The sequence below is a fragment of the Arachis ipaensis genome, chromosome B3, assembly GCF_059453495.1.
Source record: "Arachis ipaensis isolate K30076 ecotype BB chromosome B3, ASM5945349v1, whole genome shotgun sequence".
NCBI classification, from domain to species: Eukaryota; Viridiplantae; Streptophyta; class Magnoliopsida; order Fabales; family Fabaceae; genus Arachis; species Arachis ipaensis.
The window spans coordinates 409,902-423,345 of record NC_142438.1 but is presented as its reverse complement, the minus strand read 5'-3'; the positions used below and the strand labels follow the sequence as shown (position 1 = coordinate 423,345).

The 13,444-nt window shown below is 39.1% G+C and overlaps 1 long non-coding RNA gene and 1 pseudogene across 1 annotated transcript in view; both read left to right on the top strand.

Annotated features, from left to right (window-relative positions):
• LOC148569620 (uncharacterized) overlaps positions 1-13,444 on the top strand; it is a 113,818-nt gene that overhangs the window by 50,196 nt on the left and 50,178 nt on the right. The window lies entirely within an intron of this gene.
• On the top strand, positions 5,760-7,103 carry LOC107632437 (delta(7)-sterol-C5(6)-desaturase-like; annotated as a pseudogene).

Sequence of the window (13,444 nt, the reverse complement as noted above, 5' to 3'; positions counted from 1 at the left end):
CCACTGAAGGGTTTGGTCATATGGAAGAGATAGAAAAAAATCCTCAGAGAAGTCGGGAACTCCAAAGCCTGGCTAATAAATTGATAAATTTTCAAAAAACCCCAAGAGTTGGGGTGAAGCTGAGTAGGGGCAACTCGGCAGTGACGCAACACAGACATCTCAAAATTTGAAAAAGGAAGGAAAACACCCAAACGGGTGATCATGCACTCATACATAAAGAAAAAATGAGGGGCCACCTCATTGGCCCTCCCGAAACAAACCCGGTCTCCTGGGCCCGGGACTACCAATTCATACTTCGGCTCATCTTCCTCAGAAGTACAAATTCTGTGGCGAGTACGAAGATGGGTGATAAACTCAGTATCGACCGAAGGCTCCTCTTCTAGGACCGTGACATCAACCCACTGAGAAAGAACATCTACGGAAGCCATTTCTTTTCTTAAAAAGGTGACAAAAACCTACAAGGGAAAAAGAAAAGGAAAATAAAAAAATACGATCTCTAAAGGGAGAGAATACGAAACTAAACAGAAGTCTACAAACCAACCTATCTATCTACAAAATAAAGGCATGCAAACAGAAAAGCATATTACAGAAGGAGAAAAAGCTAACCTTTATCTGAAAATAAGGTTGGTGGAAGAAAAAGCCTTCAAACACAAGAGTGCAGCACGAACAAATAAGGAAGAAGTTTGAAAAATCGCAGAAACGAAACAACGAAAGAGAGGGAAAGTATTTATAAACATGCTAGGGGCACGATGGTAAAAGCGGAGCAGTCATTAATGAGAATGCACCGTTACCAAGACCATCAATCCCTACGCACATCCCTAACGGACGCGACGCTTGATTAGACGTAACTGTCAGAACCAAAAGGTCACGAAAAGTCACGTCGGTTTCAGAACATCACGTCGGTCCTCCAACAAGTAAGCTACGACCCCGAGTAGAATACTCGAACCCAAATCTTGAAAGGAAATTGGGCTCGAGTAAGGGCACTGTTCATACCCTGACCCAATAGTAAAGGCCTGGGTCCAAACGAAAGACCTAATCCAAAAGATTGGGCCTGACCCGGCACTAGTCCTCGTCCTACGAAGTCAGTACTCACCCCAACTTGTTCTCAAGAAGTCGGGAACGAGGGATAGCTGACAGATAAGCACTCATTCAAATGAGTAACTGCCCCTAGAATCTCTCTAACCACTTCCAAGGGCCATATCTTAACCTCCCTAAGATAAAGGGACGGTTAACACCCTAGAAAAGTGGCACTACTCCAACGGTGGTTATTGGTTCACCACTATAAATACACTGACACTTCTCAGGTATCTCTAAGTCCCAATACTCTCCAGACCTGCTCACACCCTTGCTGACTTAGGCATTGGAGTGTCTTTGCAGATACCACCCCCCATTCTTTCACGCACACAAGTCGAACGGAGGTCCCCGAGTTGCTGATCCACTTGCGAGCCTCCTCCTTCATACGTTTGGGCCAATCAACGCCATCCAGCCCATTAATCTCCGGTTACCTACTGTAACAGCAATATTCACCACATGATCAAACATGACGTGACAATTGATATGACTAGTCAAGCATGCTGCCAAATCAAACGTGCCAGTACTAACCACTGTTTGGATTACACGTGTAACAAATTGGCCACAATTCACTCACCGTTGGCACGTACCAATGAATCCAAAGCAAAAGCTACTTTTATTGTTTAATGGATCGAAATTGGGTGCAGCCTTATTAGGGTTTTCAAAAGAGAATTGAGTTGTTTTTAGCTCAATTTGCAGTTATGTGCCCATATTAATGCATGATTGGATCCCCAACACGTGTGTTGCAAATAAATAAATAAAAATAAAATAAAAACTTTTGGACACAATTCCCAAAGATATCTGCTATATTAGGTTTTTATAATTTTACTATTAGGTTTGGCTAATTTATGCCTTAAAGGCATACCTTAAAATTGCTAGTAATAGAAAATTGTAAATAATGTATTTTAATAAATACATAAAAAATTAATAAATAATTTTATTATGTATTTTACAACATAAGTTAGTTAAATCTCGAGTATATACCCATTTTGATCCTTAAAGAATTTCAAACCAGGCATTTTAGTCCCCAACTAAAATTAATTATTCGATTGGTCCCTAACAATTAATTCCGTCAGTCACTTAGGTCCTTGGCTCCGTTAACTCTAACGGAAGACAAAATGGTCCTTGAAAACTCTAACATGGGACAAAATGATCCCTGACAACTCTAACAAGGGACAAAATGATCCCTGACCCCTTTATTCGAAAACGACATTGTTCTTCCCCAATTTTTATTATATCTCGCATAACCCTAACATTCATACTCTCCTTCTTCACCTTCACAGTCTTTTTTTCCATCTTTTCTTTCCTCCTCTTTAGCTCCAAGATTAAGCCATGCTGTAATTGTCACACGTGTCGCACCTATCTCAATATGTCATGGACCACACACTTCCTAAATCTTTGTGACTGGTACATCCACCACCTCTGCACTTTATCCACCAAAAGCATCCACTTCCACGTCTTTGATAACATCACATCCAACCCAGACAACGTCCACGACATCCTCAAGACCAAGTTTCATAACTACTCCAAGGGCACGCCTTTCTCCACTCTACAGCAAGCAATATAGATTGTTGGACATTAGGACTTCATGAGAAGATTCTCGACATCATATGCAAATTCTCATTTGAAATAGACACTGAGTACTTCATTCTTTCTTTTTTGTAGTCTTAACAAATGACTTGTTGTCTGGATTCATGGGATCCATCAAAGACGACAACTAGTTGAGAGACATAGGCATTAGTTTCCTGAGTATGAATTGGTTGAGAACAAGTTGGGAATTTTTTTTTCTTTTTTTTAGATAATTACATCTCCACTCAATTCCAAACAAATAAAGTGGGCGTAGTTCCAAAAAACAATAACAAAAACAGAGCAATAAGTACAAAGAAAACATAAAAACTAGCATAAAACAGCAAACAGGGAGTAAAAGAATATAATGATTTTAGCTCCTCCAAAGACACTTCAAGATGAACCCGATCAGTTATACAACATCAAATCATGATCATTCTCTTTTCAACTTTTACTCTGCATAATTATTGACTTTTTTCATAGATCAGTAAATCATGCATCAAAGATCAACTTCACATGTTTTCTTATTCACCTTAGACTTGATATTTGCACTCATAAGTACATCAATTACTCCTATATTGTCAATCTTAAAACCATCGATTTGTGCATTCTACAACTTCCTCCTTTAACTTCTCTAATACCAACACTCCATTATTAAAGACAATGTTATTTCTACATCTCCATATGCACCATATTACAGAAAAAAATAACACCATCCACACTTCCTTCATATCTTTCTTTATCTTTCTATCCATCTGCACCTCAAAACATTCTTTGGTGGTTCCTGGCCAAATCTAAATCACACTCCAATCCACCAAGATTGATCCCCACAACTTCCATATACGATCACATGAAAAAAACAAGTGATGTACCGTCTCCAATCTATCCTTACATAAGACACAAAAGGATTCCGCTTCTGATACAATCTTAAACTTACATAATCTATCTCTAGTATTCAATCTTTCTAAAATTACAAACCACATCAGCAACTCAACCGGTGGAGGATTTTTTTTCTTGTGAACATTAAATTTATAGAGTGTGCATTGTGTAGTTTGAAGTTATAGTGTTAGACTGTTAATGTTATGCAAGATATGATGGAAATTGGGAGAGAACAGTGTCGTTTCCGAACAGAGGAGATCAGGGACCATTTTGTCCCCTGTTAGAGTTGTCAGGGACTATTCTATCCTCCGTTAGAATTAACGGAATAAAGGACCTAAGTGACTGACGGAGTTAATTGTTAGGGACCAATCGAGTAATTAATTTTAATTGAGGACTAAAGTATCCAGTTTAAAATTTTTTAAGGACCAAAATGAGTATATACTCTTAAATCTTTTACTATTTGTTTTTTTACATTTTCTTAATGAATATAATAAGATAAAAAAAGTTTAGCTTAGAACTAGTTCGTTGGTAAAAGAAATGAAATAACAAAAAAATTTTGTTACGATATATGCTGATAGAAATATATCAAGGGAACAAAATTTCTAAAAATTAACAGAATTTATTGTTTTTAGTTATTAATATAATTTTTTAATTTAATAATATATTTTTAATTCATACTTTTAAATATTAATAACTAAAATTACTACTAATAATAACTTAATTTTATACCGACTAATAGATTGGAATAATTTCCATGAAGAAAGAATATCAGCGATATTCTAATAGTGGGATGAGTATAGATTCAATAGAAGAAAAAATAATCTAGTAATTAAATTTAAATTCTTAATGGCAATTTAAGTTGTTTTTTTTCCTCTAAAAGAAAAAAAAAACAAATATTTTGAAATTAAAAACGAAATTTAATGTTATATAAATTAAAACGGAAGCAAAATATAATAGCGACATTCTGAATAAGTACCATAAAATTAGGTGGGGTTGCAATTTGAGTAACACTTTTGTTGAACTATGATAAAGACTGTTAATTAATTAATTAATTAATGTGGTGCCAAAGCTGGGTTTAATAGTTATTATAACTACGCGTAGCATTATTAATAATTTAGATATTCTATGACTCAAGTTAAAGACATTCTTAAAAAGTCATTGTAAGGGGAAAAAATGGAAAGAAGAAAAAGAAAGAAAAAGAAAAAGAAAAAGAAATAAAAAAAAAAAAGAAAAGAAAGCATGTGATGTACTCAACAGTAATAACCAATCCTTCATTTATTTTCATTAAAAATATTGGTTAGCATTTTCCATTTTATAAACTTTTAAGATTGTGAAAGAGAATGCACGATAAAATAACAATAAAGGTCAATAATAATTGGAAATATAAGAAAAACTATGATTTTATGTCTTTATTGTAGTAATTTGATTGATTATTTCTTATAGTTAGCACAACCAAAGAAACTTTATAAATTAAATTCTGACCTTAAGCCTATTAAAAATTTAAAAATCATAATTTTTCTGAATAAAAAAATTTCTTCAAACTAACATATATTTATTACATCAAAATTAAACTCTAAACATAGATATATGAAATATGTATGGTCAAAATAGTCTTAAAATATTACACCCAAACAAGTCATATAGCCTATGATGCAGAATCTAGGATCTGTTCCATTATGTAGACAACAACTACATCTTAGTAACAATTTTTAAATATTATGTTATGTGTGTACAATAAAATTAGTCATTAAAATTAGTTATTAATAATATAAAATATATATTAAAATATAAATATATATTAAAAATAAATTAAATTTTATATATATATATATTTATATACAAATATATTAGTAATTAATTTTAACGTACGAACGACATTTTTATTTCTAAATTGCTAAATTGACCATGGAGAACTTGAAGATTCTGCTTGAATTGCAACTAATAACCACAACCAAACCAAATAGGAACTCTCTAAAGTCACTAGTTTAATTTAATACATAGTCAAATGCATGGAAATTAACAACACTCCCTATATTATAATGTTATTATTGATATTTAATTAAGCGTATCATGAATAATTAAGCGTTTTTAAAATATTATTTTATAGTCTTTAATTTAATTTACTTTTTAATTTACATAGATCATGGACATACTTGATAGCTAAATTAATGTTATTGTATTCCATTAGTTATGTTTCTGATGTGTATGTATATTCTATAACATTTTATTTATTTTTCATTTCTTTTTTAATAACAATTTTTTTTCTTTTTTTCTTTTTTCACAACATTTGGATCTTAATTATCTGTTTCAGAAGCCATTCCATCTAGTGAAGCCATGCTAATGCAAATACAAAGTTTCAATGAAAGCATTGCCATGGTATACTTTGCTTCCAACTATTGAAGAATACATAACAGAAGGTGGCTGGACAAGGTGTTTTCCAAGAGTGCATTATGTTGGTTGGCTTCATTATGTTGTTTATGTTGCACTCTATCTTATTCTTTTAGAGTTTGGAATTTATTGGATGCACAAATTGCTTCATGACATTAAACCACTTTACAAACATCTTCATGCTCCTCATCACATCTACAACAACAAACACAACATTCTCTCCCCATTTGCTGGTAAGTCATCATAAACTAATACAGAACAAAAACATGCATAATATTAAATGGTGACTATACACTTTAAAATATTATTTTCATGGCAAAGATAATAATTAAAATGTAAACACGTTATATTAAATAATTTAGTTAAATATATCGAATTTTCTAAACATTTTCAATAATCATCTTTCCATATTTATAATATTAAATGTGATTTAATTTTAATTTGTACTTGTTTTTAGTTCTAAATATTTTTTTTTATTAACTATACTATGTGTATATAAAAATTAGCTACGGATATAAAATATATATTAAAATATAAATACATATTAAAAATAAATTATGTTTTTTTGATATATATAGACTTATTTTGATATACATAATATTTTTGATATACATGTGTTATGATAAGTTAATTTTTATATATTTTTTTAAAGAAAATTAGAGAGCATAAATTTTTTATTTCTCTATTTTTATACTTGTATATATACCATGTCAAATTCTATCTTAATTGGTTTATGAAATGTGTATATAATATGAGTTTGGATGACTTTTTAAATAATAATTTTAAAATTAATTATTTTTGTGCATATAAATTAATTTATACTAACTGTAGGTGAAAATTAATTAAATTCATATGAACTCAAATTAATTAACAACTTTGTTTTGTGAATGTATAATGTATGTGTTAGGGTTGGCGCGGCGTTGCACCCACTTGATGGGATATTGCAGGCATTACCATATAGCATTGCTCTGTTCATTGTGCCTATGCATTTTTCAACACATTTAGTGATCTTGTTCATGGAGGGCATTTGGACAGCAAGCATTCATGATTGCATTAATGCAAAAATTTGGCCTATAATGGGTTCTGGTTATCACACTGTTCATCACGTGACATATCGCCACAACTATGGCCACTTAACTATATGGATGGATTGGATGTTTGGGACTCTTGTTGAACCTGATGATCATAAGGAAGATTAATCTATATCTAATAATTAATAAGGTGAAATTTGATGTCATGCACACTTGATTGCTTATATATACGCGTGGTTCCTAATTATTTATTATTGGCCATTAATAGTATTTTTAATGGTGTGAGATTATATCAAATGGTGGAAAATCACTCACATTTTTTTAATCGATGGTTAAGTGCTGGCCACAAAATACAAAAATTGATGGCCCTAAACTTTTTCTTATTTATTTATAATAAAGTCTAATATATGTTGGGTTCCTTTAAAATTATGTTATGCTACTCTTCATATGGTGATAATATAATAATTAAGTTAGGTTGTGTATGATAATAATAAGCTTTAATTTGTATATCTGTATATGTTGTAATAATGATAACTGTTATAAAAATTTTTATCCTAAAATTTAAATTAAAATATTTTTTATTATATTTATCTTTATTTTGGTTATAAATATTTTGATATTATATTATAAAATTATTATTTATATCAAAATATTAAAATAATAAAAAATAATATAAATGATCATATTTCTAATAATAACTATTTTGATTATAGTTAATATAATAAATTATTTATTTTAAACAATCAATAAAATATATAGAAATATTGTTGCTATAAATATCATTTAATCCAAAATAATATAGTATGTAGGATAAAAATTTATTTGACGATAAATATTAAGAGACCATCAAAATTTATTATTTTTGTCTATTATTTAATTATAAATTCAATTTTTTTAGTTTAGTAATTTAATAATATATTTTATTCTATATTTTTAAATATTAGTTAACTAATGATAAAAAATAATAAATTCTAATTGTTCTTTATTTTAACAAATAAACCTAAACATTTGTTCGGTAAGTCGGGTACCAGACGGTTTGGGTTGGTATCCTAGTAGTGATGGGGGTCTCGTCTGGTCGTGGGCTGCCGGTCAAGTGTAGGCGAGGTCCCGAGCACTTCGTGTGGAAAGGGGGGTGTCACCTGCAAAGACACTCCGACGCTCTAGTCAGTAAATGTGCAGGCGAAAAGGGGGTAGAATGATGTGTGACGTACCTCTGGGAAAGGGTAAATCCTTCCCCTTATATACTGTGTCAGAGGTGGGCCCTGCAAGGACAGGCCCACCTCCTTCGAGGCGTTCTCCTCACAGCCGTAGGTGAGCTGTCAGGGACGCGTGTCCGGGTCGGCTGTAAGGCGCCCTACTCCTGACCGTTCGGGTCGGGTGGCGCTCGGGTTGGGCCAACCCGTGGAGGGTTTGGACCAAGCCGTGAGAGCAATTAGTGGCGCGTTATTTCTTGTTCCATGTGTCGTCGCCAGGTCGGCCGCCCGTGGAGGGGACGTGCCCCCTGCGCGCGTGTCTCTTTGTTGCTGAGGTGACCGTTCGTCGCTTCGTTCTTCGCGCCGAGCAATAAATGCTCATAATGGGTTAGAAAACCCCGCGTGCAAAGACCATTTTGCCCCTGATTTTTTCGCGCTTCGTGTGACGGTTTTTAAACAGTTTGCCTTTTCTTCCTCTTCCCATACTTGCTTTTCATGCTTCACTCTCATTTTCCTTTCTCCCTAATATCCAAAGCTCTGTTCTAGCGTCTCTGGGCATCTCTCTCTTCCTCAAGCCTTCGCAAACAATTCAGGTAATGGCTGATCCCTTCCTTCCTCTGATTTACTGCTGTGTGCTTGCTGTCTGTGTTGGTTCTTCGTTCTTGTTGTTTTGCCTGTCTTTGTTGCTAGGTAGCTTTTTAGTGTCAAGTAGGTGCATTAGGGGGGGTTACCATTCTGGGGTAGAGTTTTAGGTAGCTTGTATGATAGGTAGTTTCTAGCCATACTTGATTTTATTTGTTGGATAGGGCGAACGTAGATTCTGGGTTTTTTCCGGGCTCCCGACTTCATAGACTAACCGAGTGGTGCCCCCACTGTAGGTATGCCTCGCGTCGTCTCTCGAGCTTCCACCTCTGCTGCGGGTTACGACCCCTACGCTTGGGTTGTTTCCGACTTGAGGGACTCCCTGAACCAGATGGACGAGGGTGAGTTGACTGAATTCCGTTAGGCCGAGTACCTGTGTGGGGGCACTGACAAGGAGGCTAACTATGATGTTTTTGTTCCTGCCCCTGCCAAACGGTTGTACGAGATTAATTTCCACTCTCCCCGTGTTGTCGACTGGATGTGGTTTTACAAGGCCATGTTCACGTAAGTGGGGGTTCGCATCCCCTTCTCGGCTTTCCAAATGGCGCTTCTCAATCGGATATCCGTGGCACCGTCGCAGTTGCATCCGAACAGCTGGGCTTCCATTCGCTGCTTCGAGATGGTTTGTGAGTATTTGGAGCTGCCGGTCTCTGTAGATGTCTTCCTTTTCTTCTTTAACCTCACGAACCTTCAAAGGAGGGGAAAGCGAAGAAGGGTTTCATGTCCTTCCGATCTGCTCAAGTCGGAGGATATTTGGCTTGTTTGAAGATTCTTACCATGGGTTTAAGGATAAGTACTTCAAGGTGCGCCCAGCCAAAGGTCGCCACCCCTTTTGGTTGTCGTTAGAGGGGGAGCGCCTTATTCCAACGTATTGGAGTTTTGGGGCGGGCTCAAATACCTTTATAAAGGTGAATTATAAGGGAATGTCTGCTGGGGATAGGAGAATTGTCGACGTGCTGTGGGCCGTTTTCGGGAAGAACCATGTGAATCCCCACCTCCTTATGGGTGATCGGGAGGTCGCTAGAAATTATGTTTTTGAGTTGCCTTGGGCTTGTTTTTGCATTGCCGTTGCTTGCTCGTCGATTCTTTATTGCTATTGTTTGACTTGGTCATGCCGATCTCACGATTACCTTGTTTTGTTTTATTTGCTGCAGTGGAGATGTCTGCTTCAGTGACAGGGCTCGAGAGTTTGGTCAAGACCTTTTTGGAGGATGGCGACGAGGAGAAAACGGACGAGAAGGTTGACGGGAAGTCGGAAGGTCCTGCCGAGGAGAAAAAGGATCAGGCTGTGCCCTCTCCCCAAGACACCGCAATGTCCGAAAAGAATTCGGCCGGGGCGCAGACTTCCCCTATTCTCGAAGAGGCAACCGTTGTTGGTCATTCGTCCTCTACCCTCCAAGAGGACGATGATGTGGAAATTGTTCATACTCCTAAGAGGCTGAGGGCCTCTGCCAGCCCAGAAGGAACCCTCACCATGATGGAGAGAAATTTTGATGTCGGGACTTTCATCGACTCCCAGCTGATCCCTGGCACGGAGGAGCACTTCCTTGGCACCGACCTGGTAGGGCAGGCGAGGTGGATGTATCGGACGCTGCTCCGGGGGGCCGTGATAGCTCGGAAGGCCGAGTTTGAGTTATCGGGAATGCAGTCTCTTCGAAGAAAGCTTGAATCTTCTGATAAGGCGAACAACGATTTCAAGGTGCAAGTTGAGTCGCTCCAGGGGCAGTTGTCCGAGGCGGGAGAGAAGCTCAAGGCCGCCGAAAAGAAAGCTGCCTCTGCTGAGGAGAAGTTGAAAACTTCCGATGCGACTGTGTCCCGTTTAACCGAGCGGGAGATGACCTTGGAGAGCCAGCTGAGCGCCGCGCAGGGTCGGGTGGCGGTCTTGGAAAAGGAACGTGACCAGGCCATTTCGTCAGCTAAAGCTGCTCGAGCTGAGGTCGAATAGTTGAAGAGGAAGCATAATGCGACCAAGGAGCAAGGAAAGAACGTGATCTTCATGACTGAGGAGGCTCTGAAGGCTCAGGTGAAGATTGTGGTTCCAGACTTCGACACGTCGGCTATTGAGGTCTTCAAAACGATCCAGGACGGCAAGATTGTTGACATGCCCCGAAAATGAACTTTTGTAACTTTGGCTTTTGTATGGATTTGTTGAATACTTTGTCACAACTATTAACTTTATACTTTATTGGTCGCTTGGTCGGCTTATTGTTATTGCCTTAATCTTGCTTGGTAGCGTTTTTGTCTTTTTAACCGTCTTTTCGGGGCGGACTTATTGCTTGTGTCCATTTTGCCATTCATGTAGGTAACTCGATTGAAACCGTTATGGTCTTATTATCATGGCCGTTCGTTATCGCTATGGTTCAGTTGGCTTCCCGGGGTGATCAGTCCCGAGTTTCCGTTTACGAACGCGATGGTGTGGGATTCGTATTGGGAGATAGTAGATTGGAGGATTCAAACAAGTAAACATTAGTCGTTAGTTAAACAAATTTATGAACATGGTAGATATTTGACAAAAATAAATCGTTGGGGATTAACAGTGGGCTGTCTAGCTTATCAGGCCGCTTGGCCGGTGTGCCTGAGCTACGAATAAAACCTTCTCAGGTTACCTGCATTCCATGTTCTTGGGATTTCCTTGCCGTCGAGCCTTTCCAATTTGTAGGCGCCTTTGCCAAGCACCTCTTTGATTCTGTAAGGACCTTCCCAATTTGTCGCCAGCTTTCCTTCTCCTGGTGTCGGTAGCCCTATGTTGTTGCGTCGCAAGACGAGGTCATCCTCTTCAAACTCCCTTCTGAGTACTTTGGTGTTGCAGCACAGCGCCATTCTTTGTTTCAGTGCTACTTCTGACAAGTGAGCTATCTCCCTGGCCTCATCTACTAGGTCCTTCTCGACCGTCTCTTCCACTCCTTTCAGAAGTAACCGCGGGCTCGGCTCGCCGATCTCCACAGGTATCATTCATCGACTCCGTATGTCAGGCGAAAGGGTGTTTCGCCTGTGGAGCTTTGCTCGGTTGTGCGGTAGGACCATAGAACAGAGGCGAGTTCATTGGCCCATGCCCCCTTTTTATTGTCTAGCCGTTTCTTGAGGCCTAGCAAGATGACTTTGTTTGCGGACTCTACTTGCCCATTCGTCTGGGGGTGCTCTACCGAGGAGAACTTTTGTTTTACGCCCAGGCCGGTGAGGAACTCTGTGAATTTCTTGTCGGCGAATTGCGTTCCGTTGTCCGAGATGACAACTTCCGGAATGCCGAACCGTGTTATCACCTGCCTCCACATGAACTTTCTACAGTTGGCTGACGATATACTGGCCAACGGTTCAGCCTCTATCCATTTTGTGTAGTAGTCGACGGCAACTATGAGGTATTTGACTTGCCCGGAGCCTACTGGAAAGGGTCTCAGTAGGTCGACCCCCCATTGTGCGAAAGGTCGGGAGGACGTCAGTAGACTCAGCTCAGAAGCCGGCGCTCTGTGGAAGTTGGCGTTCTCTTGACACTTGACACATTTTCTCACAAATTCGCTGGAGTCTTTCATCATTGATGGCCAGTAATACCCAGCTCGGATGAGCTTCCTTGCTAGGGCCTTGCCCCCAATGTGGTGGCCACAGCATCCCTCATGGACTTCTCTAAGTACGTAGTCCGTCTGGTCGGGATGCAAGCATTTCAATAGGGGTTGGCTGAGTCCCTTTCTGAACAGTTGTCCCTGTATGATTGCATATTTGGCTGCCTCCCTCCTCAACGTTTTGGCTGCTCTCTCCTCGTCAGGTAGTTTGCCATGTTCCAGGAAATTTGTGATGGGGTCCAACCAGGAGGGACTTGATTTTGCCAAATGGAGGGCAACCATTGGCTCCTTTACCATGCCTTGGATGAGAGACCGGTTGCCTGCCCCCGGCTTCGTGCTTGCTAGTTTAGATAGGAGGTCTGCCCGTGTGTTCCTCTCCCTCGGAACGTGTTGGATCGTGACCTCCTGGAACTGCCTGGTCAATTCTCTAACCTTTTCCAAATACCTTTGCAGCAACGGGTCTCTGGCTTGATAGCTTCTGTTCACTTGTGAGGTGACGACCTGTGAGTCGCTGCACACTTCCAACCTTGTCGCCCTGACTTCCCGGGCTAGGATTAGTCCACCAAAGAGGGCTTCGTATTCCGCTTGGTTGTTCGATACGGGGAATTCGAATTTGGTTGATTGCTCGCATATGACTCCCGCCGGGCTCTCTAAAATGACCCCGGCACCCCCGAACGTTTGGTTGGAGGTCTCGTCTACATGGAGCCTCCACCGTGTTCCCGTCTCCTCGGGGGAATCGCCTGTTACCTCTACTAGGAAATCTGCCATCGCCTGTGCCTTGATTGCATGTCGGGGCTCGTACTGCAAGTCATATTGGGAGAGCTCGATGGCCCAAGTCATCATCCTTCCTGCCAAATCAGGCTTTTGGAGTACTTGGCGAATTGCTTGGTCCGTTCTCACGATGACACGGTGGCCCTGGAAGTACTGCCTCAGCCTTCGGGAGGAGGTTAGGAGTGCCAGTGCCAGTTTCTCCAATTTGCTATACCTCAGCTCTGCTCCTTGTAGCGCCCTGCTTACAAAGTAGATTGGTTGCTGAGCCTTCCCTTCTTCTTGTACCAGCACTGCTGCAAGCGCTTCCTCCGTTACGGCTAGGTAAAGGTAGAGTGGTTCTCCAGCCTTG